Below are 20,323 nucleotides of genomic sequence, written 5' to 3' on the forward strand. Positions count from 1 at the left end.
TTGCCAGCAGAGGTGTTCTGGGAAGAACACCTGTTCCACACTCCATTAGGAATTGGCAGACAAAAAACATCCTATCTTTCCTGTAATCCTAGGACTCTGGGAGGTTCAGACAAGTTTGAGACCAGCCTGAGCAAGAGTGAGATCCTGTCTCTACTAAAAATAGAAAAACTAGCAGATCACTGCAGCGGGTGCCTGTAGTCCCAGCCACACGAGAGGCTGAGGTGAAAGACTTGGGACAAGACCCCCACTCTGTCCTGGACTACGACGACCCCAATCAACCGCAAGAGACGGCACTTGATGCAATTAGCAAGAGAGTTTTATTCCAGCATGCTGGGGCTTAGCTCGTAACTCTCTCAGGAGCAGAGGAGTCAAGCCCCGAACAGCAGGTTTTACAAGCTTATAAAGGCAAAAACTACAAAGTAGGGAGGGGTAGCAGACATGGCAGGGGCTTTAACCACAAAGTAGGGAGGGGTAGCAGACATAGCAGGGGCTTTCTAGATAAGATGAACTCTGGTTCATTACTCAGCTGTCTTAAGACAAGATTAACAGTTAAACATTTGCTTAGCCCTTTTATCTGCTTCAGCTCGGGGCTATCTCCTGGAACAGTTACAAAAGGTCACATTCTCATGGTAGGGGGCGAGAGGTGCTGCCACAGGTCACATTCTCATGGTAGGGGGCGAGAGGTGCTGTTACATGGCTGGTTCTCCCCCCCCTTTTGGATTTGGTAGTGCTTTCCTTCAGAGGCAAGAGGATTGCTTGAGTCTAAGAGTTGGAGGGTGCTGTGAGCTATGACACCAGAGCATGCTACCATGGGGACAGGTGAGATTCTGTCTAAAAACAAACAAAACAAAACAAAAATCCCATCCATGCTGATTAGCAAATAAATGTGTTAGCAAATGCATAAGGTGCTCAAAGTTCCTGTCCTAGGCAAAGCAGAAGAGTGTTATGACAAATGTCTCGGGTCTGATTGCCTTCCAGTTGTTACCAAAGAGAAGAAGGTCTGGCTAACTATCACTTCAGCCAATATGCAGAGATGGGGATAGGTACACCAAGCTTATTTGTCAGAAGGCCAATGATTCTGCAGAGCAGTGAGAGTAGCCTCTCCAAGATTGTTCTTCCAGTTCCCAAACTATAGTTTTATACATAATGGTTCACAACAAAGACCACAATAACCGTTATTTTAAATAATAATCAGCACAACTCAGTGACAATCTATTACAACATTTCCAATTCAAAAGTTAATTCCTAAGCTTTCAAGATGGGCATCTTTAGGGGGGAGCTAAATTTACAAAGCAATAAGAATGGGACACAGAAGGCGAAGGTCACTTAGGACTAAACCGACCAGACCAGCTGTGTCCTGTCTGCCCTAACCTGACTTGATACAGGGTTCCTCCATTCAAAGCTGGACAAGGGACCCCAGGTTCCTAGGCCTGGGCAATCTCATGCAGAGAACACTCTATCATTTTATCCAGAGCTGGAGGGACTGCATTTGTTCATTTGTTAATATGCTCATTAACTTTGAAAGGTGTTTTTCCACCTACCAAGTCCTGGCCAATTATAATTCTCAAGACAATATATACCCTTAGACAAAGGACCCAGAAGGAGACTTCCAACTTGGGTCTTCCCCTTTGCCAGAAGCTCTGGTGCCTTTTACTCTTTCTGTATTCCTTTCTGTCTAATAAATCCTGTCTTACCCCTGATCTGTGGTCTGTGAGTTCATTCTTAGAATCCCTGAGACCAAGGACCTACTGAAGAAAGAAATTCCGCTAACAGACTGATTCTATCTTATTCTCACTCATATGCATTCACAAAGACATAGCCTGTGACTCCAATGTGGAGATCTTAGTATGTTAAGGAACTCACAAAGAGAGTCTAATGTTGCTCACTCACCAGAAAGCCAATTATTGAGACAACAAGGGTTGTCAAGGAATAAGGGATTTGTCATAGAGGGGAGGCGTGGACTGCCTCAAATCTATACTATCTTCCTGACCAACAGGGTCAAGGTGTTTTCTGGAGGTGGAAATAAATAATGTATGAGGGGAGTGAACATCATTAGGCATTTGGGGTGGAGCACAGGTTATGTAAGCACAGTGAGAATTCATGTTAGTGCATGTATCTCCTGAAGGAAAAACGTTGGATAATCCTCTCTCTGAGCAGGGATTTTAGTATTATACTGAACTAGGGGTTAATATCGTCCAATTCTTTTAGCCTTGTGCACAGGCTCAGTGGGTCCTTAGACACAATCCATGCTGGTATATTGTTTATCTCATCTTTTCTGGACAAATAGGTGGTGTAAAACTCTGTTGTTATCTCAGGATCGTAAGAAGGTTCTGCCATTCTTGGGAGGGAAAAAATCTCAAAAAGAGAATACATCAGTGAATAGAAGGTTACACAATTCGGGTCAGCGATTCTTACTGAGAACCTGTGTATTCTCTGCTCTTTCTGTGACTGCGGCTGTTAGGCTACAGGTGCTGAGATTACACTCACTGTGCTGCCAGTTCAAGGCTGCTTAGCAGCCTGCTTCCATCACAATGTGAACACTGAAAATTCCTATGAAATATGTGAGAGGGGACACAAAGAAAGGGGCTTCGAGGGGGATGGGAGGAAAGCCTGGCCTGCCTGCTGAACAAGGCTGCAGGGCCCACAGGAACATTCACCATGCATCAGTTCTCACCAAGAAAGGGAAAATAATGTGGACATGAAGTAACCTAGGTAACCAATGACCAATAAAAAAAGACAATGATCAATGACCAATAGAAAAGGGTAATAATGCCTGGAGGCCAATGAAAGACTTACAACTGGGCGGCGCCTGTGGCTCAGTCCGTAAGGCGCCGGCCCCATATACCGAGGGTGGCGGGTTCAAACCCAGCCCCGGCCAAACTGCAACCAAAAAAATAGCCGGGTGTTGTGGTGGGCGCCTGTAGTCCCAGCTACTCGGGAGGCTGAGGCAAGAGAATCGCTTAAACCCAGGAGTTGGAGGTTGCTGTGAGCTGTGTGAGGCCATGGCACTCTACTGAGGGCCATCAAGTGAGACTCTGTCTCTACAAAAAAAAAAAAAAAAAAAGAAAGAAAATCAATAGTAAAAAGGAAAAGCCAAATTTTAAGATCTTGAAAACAATAGAGCTGGTATTTTGAAGAATTTAAGAAAATAGTCTTTTTTTTTTTTTTTGCAGTTTTTGGCTGGGGCTGGGTTTGAACCCACCACCTCCGGCATATGGGGCTGGTGTCCTACTCCTTTGAGCCATGAGCACCACCCAAGATAATAGTCTTTTTTTTTTGAGACAGAGTCTCACTATGTCACCCTTGGTAGAGTGCCATGGCATTACAGCTTACAGCAACCTCAAACTCTTGGGCTTAAGTGATTCTCTTGCCTCAGCCTCCCAAGTGGCTGGGACTACAGGCACCCACCATAACGCCCGGTTATTTTTTGGTTGCAGTTGTCATTGTTGTTTAGCAGACCCGGGCCAGGCTCAAACCCACCAGCTTCAGTGTATGTGGCCAGCGCCCTACTCATTGAGCTACAGGCACCGAGCCAAGAGAATAGTCTTGTAAACAAATCTCTTATTCTTAGATAATTTCTATTAACCTGTTGTAACCATGAAGCCTGTTATCTACTTTTATCAACATGTGTTTTAACATCTGTGGAGGAATTTATGTAAGTACAGCCTGAAAAATTAGCTATGACATAAACATTCCCTTGTTTTGCTAAAATGTAATTAAGAGCAATGTGGTTATGAAGAACTTGAGCAGAACAATTATGTAAGTGTATATTATTTCAGAAATGTTAGACTAAACCTATACTGGCAGATTAAAAATGGTCATTTCAGTGTGATGGAGTTATCAGTGATTTTTATTTTCTTTCTTTTTCTATAAAGATAATGTTTACTTTTATAATAAAATGTTGTAACAACAAAAAAGAACCACTTGACCTAAGTAGTTTAAAGAGATTTTGCTGAGCAGATATTCCTAACACAGTTTTATCAGCAATCATTTTTAAGGTTATGCATAGGTTTCAAAGCACGTGTTGATGACTCTGTCCCTCTCCACCAGGGAAGTAGGGTGTACCCACAGAAGTAGTCATCTCTAAATGTGATTTCCCCTGGGAGATATTGTTTGGAAATTTGCTGGATGGAGTCTTTGTCCAAAACTCTCTTCGTTAATAGTCTAATAAGTGACTTCAGATCTGTTAGAGACCCAGAGGGCATGGTAAGAAAACTTAACAAATATGTGTCTCTCATTGTCTAGCTGTTTTTAAGCAATCATAAGCCCAAGCAGTTTGTTTTTTTTGTTTGTTTGTTTTTTGTGGTTTTTGGCCGGGGCTGGGTTTGAACCCGCCACCTCCGGCATATGGGACCTGCGCCCTACTCCTTGAGCCACAGGCACCGCCCAACCCCAAGGAGTTTTTTTCTTTGTTTCTGCAGGGCAAAGATACAACTAAGGGGTGTACAAGGAGTCCTGGGGTTAAAATTTTCAATTAAAGGCGTATATAAGGAAGTTTTTAATTTAATTTTATTTTTTAAGACAGAGACTTAACTCTGTTCCCCAGACTAGAGAAGATGTTTTCTGCCCTCTATCTTGGGGGGCAGAAAATCATTGGATTAAGTGCTGGCTAAAGGCTCTCAGGAATGGTCTCTCATGACAATTAGAGAGGCTAATTGTCAATTTATTGGGGGGGCTACCTGAATTCTCAGCAGGGCAAGGGATAACAGTTTGTCCCAAGTTAAATTGATCTCTTGACAAATTTTAGGATCTTTTTTAAAGGTTTTATTTATCTATTCAATTTTCTCAAAAGTCTAGAGTCTTAATGATGAATGTGGTTTCTAATCAATTTCTTTTTTTTTTTTGTACAGAGTCTCACTGTACCATCCTCAGGTAGAGGACGTCACATGGCTCACAGCAACCTCTAACTCTTGGGCTTACACGATTCTCTTGCCTCAGCCTAAGCAACTGGGACTACAGGCGCCCGCCACAACACCTGGATATTTTTTTTGTTGCAGTTTGGCTGGGGCTGGGTTTGAACCCGCCACCCTCAGCATATGGGGCCGGCGCCCTACTTACTGAGCCACAGGCACCACCCGGTTTCTAATCAATTTCTAAAATCTTTGGTATTTCTTAACTGATTTTGGCAATAAAGATTATTCTGTTATCACTTTGGAGTGTTGGAAGTCTAAAGCTGGGAATAATTTCTTTCCAAAGGGCCTAAGTAGGTTGTGGGAAGTAGCTCATGCCTGTAATGCTAGCACTCTGGGAGGCCAAAGTGGGAAGATATTTCAAGGTCAGGACTTTGAGACCAGCCTGAGCAAGACCCCGCCTCTCTACTAAGAATTGGAAAATTAGCCTGGTATTCTGGCAGGTGCCTATAGTCTCAGCTACTTGGAAGGCTGAGGCAGGAGGATCGCTTGAACCCAGGAATCTGAGGTTGCTGTGAGGTAGGCTGATGCCATAGCAATTTAGCCTGGGGCAACAGAGTGAGACTCGGTCTCAAAAAATAAAATAAAAGGGCCTTAGTGACTTCTGTTGTCCATTCAGACCTGGTAGGATAAACTTTAACTCATCCTGAAGAAGTGACGACAAAAACCAGCAAGTAATGAGAAATTGGGAGGACTTGCAACATCATGTAAAGTCTACCTGTCAGTCTTCTCTCGGGTCACTCTTCATCGGTTTTTTCTTTTATGAATGGTTGTGAATCTCAAGGAGCTTCTGTTGGTGACAGAGGATTCCTGGAAAAAGTAAGGTATAAGAGAACAGAGGTCTTCTCAAGGAGACCCCAAGGATACACCTGTGAGGTTTTCCCAGGGATGACTAAGTTCTTAGGAATTTGTAGAAGCTTAACGTCCTGGGACCCGGAAACTAATGTTTGCTTACCCTTCTGTAAAAGCCTGTGACTCTGTAAAAGCTGGAGCCAGTTTCTCCAGCTTGATTCAAATTGACCAATGAGAAAGGTACCTGTGGGCCAGAAGTTTTTGGCTGAGGCTAAAAAGGAGAAGACTGAGCCAGCCGGGGAGTGCAGCCATTTTGAATTCTTTTGTGCCATTGCTCCCAGCTGAAATAAAGCCCTTCCTGAAAGCGAGGCACTTGACCGGCAGAGATCTCACAGACCACCAAGGCTTACACAAAAGGTTTTTTTTTTTTTTTTTTTGTAGAGACAGAGTCTCCCTGTACCGCCCTCGGGTAGAGTGCGGTGGCGTCACACGGCTCACAGCAACCTCTAACTCTTGGGCTTACGCGATACTCTTGCCTCAGCCTCCCGAGCAGATACGAAAGGTTTTTATTGGCGAGGGAGGGATGCTGCAGAGCTTGCTTCAAATTGACCAATGAGAAAGGTACCAAGGAGGAGAGAAAAAGAGAGAGAGAGAGAGAGAGAGAGGAAAGAGTGGGGGCGGGGAGGAGGGAGGGAGAGGGAGGGAGAGGGAGGGAGAGAGGGAGAGGGGGAGAGGGGGAGAGGGGGAGAGGGGGAGAGAGAGAGAGAGAGAGAGAGAGAGAGAGAGAGAGAGAAAGAGAGAGAGAGAGAGAGATATCCCACGCCCCTTTATATAAGTTTGGTTAGGGGAAGTCTTAGAATGGTGATAGAATGGTAGAATAGCCAATAAGGAGTTACTGCTCTGGCTGGAAGAACCATTAGGGGCAGGCCAGAAGTTTGAAATTTTCAGCGAGTAATTAGGACAAGGAGATGAGGTAAGTTTTGCAACTGGGAGGCAATTCCCTGTTATTTAGAGGACAACTTTCTGTGCTTAGAGAGGAGCTGTAACTATAAGAGTGAGACAGCTAATCTTGGTTTGTAGAAAGTAGGAAGGAGCTTTCCGGGGGAGGGGCTTTCTCTGGGGCAATTACCTAATACTTCCTCTTTGGGCAGCGCCTGTGGCTCAGTGGATAGGGTGCTGGCCCCATATACCGAGGGTGGTGGGTGAACTCGCCCTGACCAAACTGCAAGAAAAAACTAGCTGGGCATTCTGGCCGGCACCTGTAGTCCCAGCCTCTTAGGCAAGAGAATTGCCTAAGCCCAGGAGTTGGAGGTTGCTGTGAGCTGTGACGTTATGACACTCTACTGAGGGTGTAAAGTGAGACTCTGTCTCTAAAAAAAACAAAGCCCTTCCTCTTTAGACATGGTGTTTGGCTGTTCGTTCTTCCCATTGGGCTTTGTCTTCCTGCAACATTTGAATAGTTTCCTGAAAGTTGGGTCCAGCCATATGAGGCTGTATCTACTGTAAGGTGGTATCTTGCCCAAAATGAATACCTTGATGAATCCGCTCAAGTATTGATCTGACAAGAGTTTTAGGAAGGAGGACTTTCCCTTTCATCTGTGTGAGCCACTTTTGATTATTATACTTCCAGAGCCCTCATTCTTTAGCTCATTCTAGATCTTTTTCAAAACATCAGGGATGTCTTCCCTGGTGGTCTAGTGGTTAGGATTCGGCGCGCTCTCTCTCAAAACATCAGGGATCCTATCTAATTGGAGACGGGGAATTAGTATCAGGTAGCAATTTATTTGTCCAGCTATCCTTTTTGCCTTTAGATCCACCATTTTTTTAAAATATGAACATCCATTTTCTGATGTCCACTGCAATGTATAATGGCTACTTTCTTAGGCAGCAAAACTGCTTTTAATAGAGCAAGAATCTAAGGCCCATATTTAATTTATTTTCAGAAGTAAGATATCTTCATTCTTTCTAAATAGCTCTATGAGCATGTATCACCAAAAGGCATATTTAGAATCTGTATAAATATTGGTATGTTTATCATTTCTATGATATAAAGCTCTGGTTAATGCAATTAATTTAGCTTTTCGGACAGACATCTCAGCAGGTAGGGCTTGTGTCTCAATTACTGTTGGTTGGCAACCACTGTACCGTCTATTCTCTATGAAGCTGTTTACATCTGTGAAGAATTCTTTATCCAGATTTGACAAGGGCTGATTAGTTAAATACGGCTGGCTAGAATATACTTCATTAATAATTTAAATATAGTCATGAATTGGGGAGTGAGAGTCTATGGACTGGAAGGTGGCAGGATTTAAAGTGTACATTGTCTTGAAAGTCGCCAATAGGCCCCCTCTTCTGTTCTAGTAAGGATAACACATAAGGTGCCCTATGAACAGTTTCTGCTTATGTGTCAACTTTTCAGTTTCTTGTAAAATATCACAGGTAGCAGCAACTATTCTCAAAAAAAGTGGGTTATCTTTTTGTTGTTACATACAATTGTTTAGTGAAATAGGCTACAGGTCACTTATGAGCCCCTAAAGTTTGGGTTAATACTGCCAGTCTGATCTCTCATCCGTCCTGGGTGAAGGCTTGTGTAGTGGAGGGATCTGCCCAAAAGAACCAACTCACCCCAGAAGAAATAAATGCATTGAATGTCCTACCCAGGAAAGAGGGAATGTGCCAGTCCCCACTCCTCCGACCCTTTAAATCCCCATCCACCTTAACTCACATGCTGACTTCCTTCTGGAACTCAGCTCACCCGCACCTGGGTGAGATTAAAGGCTGCTGTTGCCCATACCGAACCTGGACTCCATTTCCTTTCATTCACATTTCAGAGTAATCTTTTATTTTCATTCTTTGACCTCTCAGGAGGCCCTGTGTGGGCGTAGCCGTTAGGAATTTTTAATACTCGGTAAAGGCTTTTGACCTTTATTTTTGTCTAAGTAAGGAGTTCCTGCCATTTTCTTTTTTCTTTTTTGTAGAGACAGAGTCTCACTTTATGGCCTTCGGTAGAGTGCCATGGCCTCACACGACTCACAGCAACCTCTAACTCCTGGGCTTACGCGATTCTCTTGCCTCAGCCTCCAGAGCAGCTGGGACTACAGGCGCCCACCACAATGCCCGGCTTTTTTGTTGCAGTTTGGCCAGGCTGGGTTTGAACCCACCACCCTCGGCATATGGGGCCGGCGCCCTACTCACTGAGCCACAGGTGCCGCCCAGCCATTTCCTTTTATTAAGGCTTCATAGAGAGGTTTGGCTATGAGGGCACAGCTAGGAATCTAAATCTGAAACAACCCTGCCATATTGAATTAAGGCTCTAAGGAAATTTTGCCCTAGGGTGTGACTCCTTGGAATGAAGAGCATTTTGAATTAAGTGCTAGCAAGATCAGGAAGCATTGAAGGAGGCCTTTCTTCTATCTACATAAAACCTGAGTAACTGGGGAGCAGCGCCTGTGGCTCAGCGGGTAGGGTGCCGGCCCCATATGCCGAGGGTGTTGTGTTCAAACCCAGCCCCGGCCAAACTGCAACAAAAAAATAGCTGGCGTTGTGGCAGGCACCTGTAGTCCCAGCTATTTGGGAGGCTGAGTCAAGAGAATCGCCTAAGCCCAAGGATTTGGAGGTTGCTGTGAGCTGTGATGCCACAGCACTCTACCAAGGGCGATAAGGTGAGACTCTGTCTCTACAAAAAAAAAAAAAAAAAAAGTTGTTGGTTCCACGCAGTTGCTCAGTGGTTAGGGCTCCAGCCACATACACTGAGGCTAGCAGCTTCAAACCTGGCCTGGGCCTGCTAAACAACAATGACAACTGCAACAACAACACACACACACACAAAAAAAAAACCTGAGTAACCTGGGAATCAAAAGGGACTGCTGTCTTTCTTATTACATGCTAATAGGCCTGGCCCCAAGGTCATTTGAAGCACAATACCTGTCACTCAGGTTAATTTACAAATCAATGTTTCCACACATCTACATACATCCTCCCCCAGCAACCACTTGCTGCACCTATGCTTTCCACAATCTCCCCCTCCCTTCTAAGGGCATCTATAAAGGTCTCTGACCATCGCTGAGATTTTGGGTAATCATTCTTGTGATTATGAAAGAAAATATTACCATGAGAATGTGACCACCTCTCACCCCCTGCCATAGGAATGTGACCACCTCTCACCCCCTACCATGAGAATGTGACCTTTTATAACTGTTCCAGTAGATAGCCCCGAGCTGAAGCAGATAAAAGGACTAAGCAAATGTTTAACTGTTAAGCAAATGTTTAACTGTTAATCTTGTCTTAAGACAGTTGAGTAATGAACCAGAGTTCTTCTTATCTGGAAAGCCCCTGCTATGTCTGCTCCCCCTTCCTACTTTATGGTTAAAGCCCCTGCTATGTCTGCTCCCCCTCCCTACTTCATGGTTAAAGCCCCTCTATGTCTGCTACTCCCGCCTACTTTGTGGTTTTTGCCTTTATAAGCTTGTAAAATCTGCTGTTCGGGGCTTAACTCCTCTGCTCCTGAGAGAGTCACGAGCTAAGCCCCAGCATGCTTGAATAAAAAAAAAACCTCGTGCTGATTGCATCAAGTGTCGCCTCTTGCGGTTGATTGGGGGTCACAGTAGCCCAGGACAGAGTGGGGGTCTTGTCCCAAGTCTTTCAATTACCCCCATGCGTGTAGTATTTGGAAATAAACCTTTCTCTTATTAATCTACCATAATTGTGAGTTGATCTTTCAGTGAACCAGCCAAGGGAAAAAGGACAGGTTTCACCATGATCCATATACCAGGAAACCTTGGTGGGGACTATTACTCATTTTATAGTCTCTCTCTGGTCTAGAAAGAGGGTTTGAGTTTCTTGAGACAATTTAAATGTCAAGTATTTCACAGTGGGCAGTGAAATGTTTTATATCTTTTATATCTTTCATCAATTAAGAAATTTAGGGTGGTGCCTGTGGCTCAGCGAGTAGGGCACCGGCCCCATATACCGAAGGTGGCAGGTTCAAACCCAGCCCTGGCTGAGCTGCAACCAAAAAATAGCTAGGGGTTGTGGCGGATGCCTGTAGTCCCAGCTGCTCGGGAGGCTGAGGCAGGAGAATCGTAGAAGCCCAAGAGCTAGAGGTTGCTGTGAGTCCTGTGACATCATGGCACTCTGCCAAAGGCGGTAAAGTGAGACTCTGTCTCTACAAAAAAACAAAAAGAATTAAAAACAAAAGAAAGAAAGAAATTTAATACTATTATGGCACGTTATCTCCATTCAGCTTGAGACTCCCTTAGAGTGTAATTAGAATGTCATCTACATATTATAAAATTACTTTTTTCTAAAATTATTTTTATTGACTCGGGGCCTGCGGCTCAAGAAGCTAAGGCGCCAGCCACATACCCATGAGCTGGCGAGTTCAAATCCAGCCCGGCCTGCCAAACAACAATGACGGCTGCAACCAAAAAATAGCCTGGCATTGTGGGTGCCTCCAGCTACTTGGGAGGTGGAGGCAGGAGAATCGCTTGAGCCAAGAAGTTGGAGGTTACTGTGAGCTGTGATGTGATAGCACTCTACCCAGGGTGACAGCTTGAGGCTCTGTCTCAAAAATAAATAAATAAATAAATAAAAGAAAATTATTTTTCTTAAATCTCTAGAATTTTTCTCAAGATAGTTTTTAAATCACCGGGAGGACAGTCTAATAGAACTGGCATTTTGTTTTAGTCTTCAAATCTTTTCATTTAAAAGCAAAGAGTTCTTATTATTCAGCAACAAGGGTATGTAGAAGAGGATTTTTATTGAAAACCAACCAAAATTGTGAGAGCAGTGAGAAGAGTATAAGGATTAGGTACAACGGGGCGAATGTCTTCCACTATTTGGTGTATGAGTCTCAAATCATGAACAAATCAATATTCTTAAGTTTCAGGGGTTTTTTGTTTGTTTGTTTGTTTGTTTGTTTGTTTTGAGACAAAGCCTCAAGCTATTGCCCTGGATAGAGTGCCGTGGGGTTACAGCTCACAGCAACCTCCAACTCCTGGGCTTAAGCAATTCTCTTGCCTCAGCTTCCCACAGGCGCCCACCACAATGCCCAGCTATTTTTTGGCTGGAGTGGTCATTATTGTTTGGCAGGCCCAGGCTGAATTCGAACCCACCAGCTCTGGTGTATGTGGCTAGCACCTTAGCCATATGAGCTATGGGCGCTACCAAGTTGTAAATTTCTGTTTTTTTTTTTTTTTTTTTTTTGGTGGTTTTTGGCCGGGGCTGGATTTAAACCCACCACCTCCGGCATATGGGACTGGCGCCCTACTCCTTGAGCCACAGGCACCGCCCAAGTTGTAAGTTTCTTAATTGTGAAAGAGAAGTATTATAAGGACAGCCCCAAGGGTGGAGAAGTCTATAAAGAGGCCACAACTAGGGGTTGAAAACCCTCCCATAGAATGAGGTGTACCTGCCCAAATAAACTTGCTCCACCCAGGCAGGGTCAGATTCATGGCCTACCCAGAAAGGGTCAGACTCATGTCCCTCCCAGGATATAGGGATGCCACCAATCTTGGCTGCCCTAACCATCTATTTATTTGTTTGTTTATTTATTTTGAGACAGTCTCACTATGTTGCCCTTGGTAGAGTGCTATGGCGTCACAGCTCACAGCAACCTCAGACTCTTGGGTTCCAGCGATTCTCTTACTTCAGCCTCCCAAGTAGCTGGGACTACAGATGCCCGCCACAACGCCCAGCAATTTTTTTTGTTGCAGTTGTCATTGTTGTTTAGGTGGTCCAGGCCGAGCTCAAACGCACCAGCCTCAGTGCATGTGGCTGGCGCCATAACTGTGCTACAGGAGCCAAGCCTGCCCTAACCCTTTAAATCCCTGTCCGCCACGGCCCACGTGTGGATTTCTTCCCAGTCAGGAATCTCACCCCCCACCCTGCACTCCAGGTGGAATAAAAGCCACTTTAATTGCACGAATTGGATCTCTGTCTTCCTTTCGTCTCGCTTATAAGAATGATTTTTTTTTTTCCCTCGGTGTAACAAATAGAATTTTTATTTAAAAAGAACAAACAGAAAGTTTAGGGCACTTCCAAAGAGAGTTGGAAGTGGGTCCCTTTCATGAAGGAGAAAAGGTGAGAGAGACCTAAATATTTTGTTACAACAACAAAAACAGACTAAGATTCCACCCCATGATGAGAAGAAAAGAGAACTGGGTTCACGAAGCAACAGCAAAAACAACCATATATTGGCAGCCCACAACTGATGGCTGTGTACCTTATTCTTGCCTTGTATGTTTATTTCTGAAAGGAGGGATAAACTAAAAGGAATATATTGAATCATTCCTTCCACTAACTCCCATAATGTCAGAGACAACTCCTGCAGAAATGCTCTCACCCATCACAAAGGAGAAAGCTCCCTGAGGAATATAATATTCAGTTTGTGAAAACTTGGGGGGCAACATAGGGCATGGCCTTTGGACTCAAACCACCTCTTGGTGTCTGGAGCTGTCCTCCCTTCTGTTCCCCATGTGTAAAGTGTAATTACTATAATCAGCCACATTCCCTTGTTTGGAAGGTTTAATGAACTTGCACTTCTATGGGAATGATTTTTTTTTTTTTTTTTTTTTTAATTTGGCCAGGGCTGGGTTTGAACCCACCACCTCCGGCATATGGGACCGGTGCCCTACCCGCTGAGCCACAGGCGCCGCCCATTCTATGGGAATGATTTTATCCTTGGGTCCAGAACCTTTCACCTCCCTAGCTTGAAGCTTTTTCAATGGGTACTGTTTGAGTTGAGGGGGAGAAACTCCTGGTTTCATCTTGCTGTGAATAGGATCTACATGTGTCTTTCCAAGTTGTCTGGTAGCCTAGAGTTCAGGTTGGACTTCAGCAGGCAGTTCTTGAGGGACAGCCAAGGCAGTGAGCAGAGTGGCTTGTAAGGCACAGGCATGCTCTGAGGGAACTGTGATATGCAGTTTATTTATTCTGAAAGGTCACTTGAGCCTGGTAATTGAGAGAGAAGATCTTGACCCAGCTATGGGACAAGGCACTCGGGCATGCACAGAAAGCTGTGTGTAAGGAAAGAATTTCGAATAGCACAATCCAGTGGCTGGAGAAAATATTTTGGAGAAGGTTCCCAGTTACCAGTATTGAGTCTTTAGTAAGCTTGTTCAATTTAAGATTTAAAACTGAGTTTCTGGGCTGGGCGCAATGGCTCACGCCTGTAATTCCAGCATTTGGGAGGCTGAGGTGCGTGGTTTGCCTGAACTCATGGGTTTGATACCAGCCTGAGCCAGAGTGAGACCTTGTCTCTAAAACTAGCCTGGCACTGGGGCTGGCGCCTGTAGTCCCAGCTACTTGGGGGGCTAAGGCAAGAGAATCACTTACGCCCAGGAGTTTGAGGTTGCTGTGAGCTGTGATGCTATGGCACTCTACTGAGGGCAACATAGTAAGAGTCTGACTCAAAAAAAAAAAACAACCCTGAGTGTCTGGTCCCAATTTGATCAGGAAATTGACCAATTTTTCTCTCACTTTTGTGGTTTACCCAGGGCTTCTGGCAAGAGATATTAACTACCAACTGTGATACCCCTGGATTCTGAGAGCCCTTCAGTCACATTATTACATATCTTCCCTATTTAGTCTCATCAACTGAATAACAGGTTCTCTATCATTCTTTTGCTATAACTTAGAACAATCTTTCTCTCAATGATCCTTTTTCTTGCAATAGGCACATTGGTCCTTTTTTAAGGGAATTTTTTCTTTCTTTTTTTGTAAAAGATTTTCACTTTGTCACTCTGAGTAGAGTGCCATGGGGTTATCGCTCACAGCAACTTCAAACTCTTGGGCTCAAGTGATTCTCTTGCCTCAGCCCTCAAAGTAGCTGGAACTACAGGTGCTATCCACAATGCCCAGCTAGTTTTTTTATTTTTAGTAGAGAATGAGGTGGGGGATCCTCACTTTTGCTCAGGCTGGTCTCAAACTCCTGAGCTCAAGGAATCCTCCCAACTTGCCCTCCCAGAGTGCTAGGATTACAGGCATGATCCACCACACCTGGCAAGAGAATTTTTTTATTTAATCCTTTTGCTTTCGTGTACAGTGGTCCCCATTGAGAGGACCCCTGAGAGTTTTCTGCCAGAACTGCTGCCAAAAGTTTTGCCTATTTTATTTTACATATCTTTTTTCCTTTTGCTATTCTTTAATCTATTTTCAGATTACAAAGACCTTATTTATTATTTTATTTATTTATTTATTTTTGAGACAGAGCCCTGGGTAGAGTGCTGTGGTATCACAGCTTACAGCAACCTCCAACTCCTGGGCTCAAGCGAGTCTCCTGCCTCCGCCTCCCAAGTAGCTGGGACTACAGGCACTTGCCACAATGCCTGGCTATTTTTTGGTTGCAGCCATCATTGTTGTTTGGCGGGCCCGGGCTGGATTCAAACCCGCCAGTTTAGGTGTATGTGGCTGGCGCCTTAGCCACTTGAGCCACAGGCCCCGAGCCTATAAAGACCTTATTTATAAGCCACTTCAATCAAATGAGATACAGGCAAAGTGAGAACCCCCTCTAACTTCTGTAACTTTTGCTGGATACTAAGCATGCTCTGGCTAACAAAGACCATGTTAATCTGGACTTTCTGGATCTATATCAATATATTTCTAATACGTCTCTATAATCTTTTTTTTAGGAAGATTGATGGATTTTTATCTGTTTCTCGTCTTATTTCCTGAACCTTGTTCAGGCTTTTAAATTTGGGGGGCTCATTTTCTAAGCCCAGTCAGGATACAGTCTCAAAAATGTTGACTCCTCCTTACCCCCATCTCCATGGTTTGAGTCCCAGTTGGGGTCATATGTTGGGATGGCTAAAGAGGTTCTACTTTTCACTTAGTGGTTTGGGTCTTCCTCATGCAATTAGTCAGCCTCTTCTTGAGCTTCTTCTAGGACAATGTGATGCTCTTCAGAGGTTAACAATATATTAAGCAAGTTCTGGACATCTGCCCATGTGGGGTGGTGTGTGATGAAAATAGATTCAAATATATGAGTTATACATTACAGGTCGTCTCTGTAGGCAGGATTATTCTGTTTCTAATTGTATAAATTAGAAGTAGAACCCACATTAATCTAGCTGTTGTCTATTCTCAAAATAAATAAATAAATACATAAATAAATAAATAAGAGACAGAGTCTCACTCAGTCACTCCGGGTAGAGTGCTGTGGCGTCATCATAACTTGCAGGAACCTCAAATTCTTGGGCTTAAGCAATCCTCCCACCTCAGCCTCCCAAGTAGCTGGGACCACAGGCACCCACCATCCTGCCCAGCTAGTTTTTCTATTTTTAGTAGAGACTGGGACTCACTCTTACTCAGGCTGGTCTTGAACTCCTAAGCTCAAGCAATTCACCCGCCTCAGCCTCCCAGAGTGCCAAGATAACAGGTGTGAACCACTGTGCACTGCACATAACTCCAATTATGCAGTAGCATAAAATCTGGAGGATAAAAATCTGCCAATTAATTTACAGTAAACTGGTTGCTAGGGCTGCCCCGACTGGTGTCTAGCAACCAGTGACATGACGTGGAGTCCTGACGTCACTGCTGTGTGGAGGCGGAGCAGAGGTCTGAGTGAGCAGTGAGCACGGGCGGGAGAGAGGAGGAGACTTTTGCAGATGCGTGTAGAACAGGAGGATCAGAGCGGATGGACGTGGCGAAGGTGGTGAGTGCTGGTCTGTCTCTGGTGACACTGCCTGATGCTCACGGCCACCCTCATGATGACTGAAGGTAGGATTCACAGTTTGTCTGGTTTGTGTTGACAACTACTGTACTACCGTACCATATACAGGTAATAAATTTCCTTTATTTTCATTTAACAATAAATGTGTACCATATTCTTCATGGAAAAATAAGACATCCCCTGAAAATAAGACCCAGCGCATCTTTGTGAGCAAAAATTAATATAAGACACTGTCTTATTTTCAGGGAAACAGGGTAGCTCAATTTACAATTGCCAAATTGTAGAAACAACCTAAATGTCCACCAATCCAGGAATGGATTAACAACTGTGGTATATGTATCCCATGGAATACTATATAGTCACTAAAAAGGATGGTGACTTTACATCTTTTATATTAATTTGGATGGAGTTGAAATACATTCTTCTTAGTAAAGCATCAGAAGAATGGAGAAGCAAGAATCCAATGTACTCAATTCTGATATGAAGACAATTGATGCTAGTTCATGGTGGGGAGGGGGGAATGGAAAGGGAAGAGAAGGAAGGAGGGAAGGGGGTGTGACACACCTCTTAGGGGTGGGACACTATTAATAGAGGGACTTCGCCCAGCAAAAGCAAGGAGTATAACCTGGCTCATTGTACCCTGAATGATTCCCCAACAGTAACAAAAAAAGCATAATAATAAAATCCAACAGCTTTTAGCATGTTAACTATGTTGTGCATCCATCACAATTTTGGAACGTTTTCATCACCCCCAAAAAGAAACCCTACTGAGTCTTCACCCTTCAATATTTGCATTGCCCTCAGTCCTATGTTAAGTCTACTCTCTTTCTCTATAGATTTGTCAATTCTGGACATTTGATAAAAATAGAATCCTAAATACATCACCTATTTGACTTCTTTCACTTAGCATGTTTTCAAGGTTCATCTGTGTTGTAGCGTGTATCACATGTCATTTCCTTTTATGGCTAAATAATATTCTACTGGATGGATATACCACATTTTGTTTTTCTATTCATTAGTTATTGAGCATTTGGCTCTTTTCCACATTTTGGCTATTATGAATAATGCTGATAGGAACATTCTTATACATGTTTTGTGTAGACATATGTGTTTATTTCTTGCTTATTCACTTTTTGCAATAACTTAAAGTCATGCTTGGTCTAAGCCTGATGCTTTCTGAGATTTTTGTAGCATAACCATATGAGAATCCCACTGAAATGAGCGCTTTGGGATCTAAATTCATTTTTTATCAAGTGTCTGGGTGCATCAATCTGTCCTTCTGCGAATACTCTCAAACTTAGCCCTTGAATCAGCAGGAATAACATCTACGCGTAATGAACATCTTACCTTCTCAGAGTTCTAGTCATACTAATTTAGAAAGGGGATTGGGGGGTGGTGCCTGTGGCTCAAGGAGTAGGGCGCTGGCCCCATATACCGAGGGTGGTGGGTTCAAACCCAGCCCTGGCCAAAAAACTGAAAAAAAAGAATGAGAAAGGGGCTTGTGAAGGGGAAGTGTGATTCAGGCAGTGAGAACACCAGCAAACCTTTATAAGATGTTTATAAAAGTGCGTGCCTGGTCACACGAAAGCATCGGATATGTTTCTAAGGATGAAAGTAACAAAAGCAAAAAGGGCCCAATTGTGAAAGACTTCAAAGGATAATTTGTACTGAGGGCAGTGGGGAACCAAAGTCTCATTAACCAGGAGAATACCCTGTTTCCACGAAAATAAGACATCCTCCGAAAATAAGACCTACTTACAGGAAAGATAAGACGTCCCCTGAAAATAAGGCCTAGCGCATCTTTGGGAGCACACCTTAAAATGAGACACTGTCTTATTTGCAGGGAAACAGGGTAGCCTACCCAGATGACTGGTGAAGAAAAACTGGTAAGCTTTGTTCATGGGGAAACGTACAAATTAGTCACTGGATCACATGGGACTTTTTCTCACACAATGGAAAACCCGATGAATTCTGGTTGAAGTACAGTTTTACCACATGGCCTTATATTTCCCCCATCAGCCAGGAGCACACCCAGCTTCTCACTTGTCACCCTTGATTCTGCTTTGTCAGCCTTCACTCATTCTCAGGCCATGTCTCTGGTGGTCCAAGACAGTGTCTACCCTGTTTCCCCGAAAATAAGACATCCTCCGAAAATAAGACCTACTTACAGGAAAGATAAGCCGTCCCCTGAAAATAAGACCTAGCGCATTTTTGGGAGCACACCTTAAAATAAGACATTGTCTTATTTTCAGGGAAACAGTGTAGTCAGGAAAAAAGGAAAATAATTGCCCTAGCATTTCCAACTACAGTCCCAACATTCAGGTGTATGGGACCAGCCTGGGTCATGACAACACCCTGAAATAAGCTCTGGTAACCAGAAAATACTAGAGACCTATCTAAGTCAAGCTACTCAACGCGTGGTCTGCTAACCAGGGCCTGTCATGTATTTTTGTTACTGTCTGAGACAAGGTAAGTATAGAAATTAAGAATGTGATTTATTGTAATTTAACAGGGTAATTGGCTCAGTGCCCATAGCATAGTGGTTATGGCGCCGGCCACATACACTGAGGCTGGTGGGTTCAAACCCGGCCCAGGCCAGTAAACAACAATGACAACTGCAATCAAAAAATAACCAGGTGTTGTGGCAGGCACCTGTAGTCCCAGCTACTTGGGAGGCTGAGGCAAGAGAATGGCTAAGGCCCAAGAGTTTGAGGTTGCTGTGAGCTGTGAAGCCACAGGACTCTATGAAGGGTGACATAGTGAGACTCTGTCTCAAAAAAAGAAAAAAAATTTTTGACACGGTAATTGAATTAATAATAAAAAAAGAGGCTCAAAAAATCATTGTTTTGGATCGGTGCCTATAGCTCCAGCAGCTCAGGGTGCCAGCCACATATACAGGGCTGGCAGGTTTGAACCCAGCCCAAACAATGACAACTACAACAAAAAAATAGCCGGGTATTGTGGTGGGTGCCTGTAGTCCCAGCTACTTGGGAGGCTGAGGCAAGAGAATTGCTTAAGCCCAAGATTTTGAGGCTGCTGTTAGCTGTGACACTACAGCACTCTACGGAGGGCAACATAGTCAGACTCTGTCTCAAAAAAAAAAAAAAAATCATTATTTTTATAGAAATTCTGTTGTAAATAAATTCTTAGTTTATTATTTCTTTTTATTTATTTTGGACTAATATAAGGATACATACAATTGGGTTACATTGTGTGCATTTGTTAGGTAGCCTCCAAGTTGTAATTGAGTCCTTCACCCAGGAGGTGTGCCATATAAACCTGTATTGTGCGCATTAGGTCGGAGTTTACTTAGCTTCCTCGCTCCCTTCCCTGTGGGTGAAAGCTACAGTAGGCTGGTGTTCCTGAGGAAAATGGTTTCCTGTGGGAAAATGGCTCCGGGCGTCAGCCCCTCCACTGCAATGCACACTTAATGTGGTGAAGGGGAGTTGGAATGTCCAGAAGACTAGATGAGAAGTAGTCTGGGAAATGTCTAGATAGAGATCAGCAGCTTAGAGACAAGGTATAATAAAGCTAGAAATCAACTGATAACTACCCTGTAACCACAGATCTCTAACCTGTGGGTTATAACTTTGCCTCATGAAATCTTACCCAAAGTATTCTTTGATCTGTAGTTTAATGCTCCTCTGTCCCTCAGCCTGATAGCTTTCTTCCCAGAACAAAGAACTGCCTGTTTAATTGAAACATGAAACTGTAACTTTCTCTCTCTCTCTTTTTTTTTTTTTTTGAGACCAAGTTTCACTTTGTTACCCTTGGTAGAGTGAAATGAAATCATAGCTCACAGCAACCTTAAACTCTTGAGCTCAAGCGATGCTCTTGCCTTAGCCTCCCGAGTAGCTAGGAATACAGGTGCCTGCCACCAATGCCTGGCTATTTTTTAGAGATGGGGTTTTACTCTTGCTTCTGCTGGTCTTGAACTCCTGAGTTCAAGCAA

The 20,323-nt window shown here is 43.7% G+C and overlaps 1 protein-coding gene and 1 long non-coding RNA gene across 7 annotated transcripts in view; both read left to right on the top strand.

Annotated features, from left to right (window-relative positions):
* AMN1 (antagonist of mitotic exit network 1 homolog) overlaps nt 1-20,323 on the top strand; it is a 145,535-nt gene that overhangs the window by 70,655 nt on the left and 54,557 nt on the right. Inside the window, exon 1 of one of the 6 annotated variants that reach the window (XM_053554211.1) lies at nt 18,239-18,257. The exons of the other annotated variants lie outside the window; for them this stretch is intronic. The gene's annotated coding sequence lies outside the window, so the exon portion shown is untranslated. Of the gene's footprint in view, nt 1-18,238; nt 18,258-20,323 lie in introns of those variants that run through there. 6 annotated transcript variants of the gene reach the window in all.
* On the top strand, nt 3,816-5,149 carry LOC128560779 (uncharacterized). Its single transcript, XR_008373152.1, has 2 exons — nt 3,816-4,206; nt 4,851-5,149. It is a non-coding gene; the product is annotated as an uncharacterized LOC128560779 (long non-coding RNA).

The sequence above is a fragment of the Nycticebus coucang genome, chromosome 12 (genome assembly GCF_027406575.1).
Source record: "Nycticebus coucang isolate mNycCou1 chromosome 12, mNycCou1.pri, whole genome shotgun sequence".
Taxonomy (NCBI): Eukaryota; Metazoa; Chordata; class Mammalia; order Primates; family Lorisidae; genus Nycticebus; species Nycticebus coucang.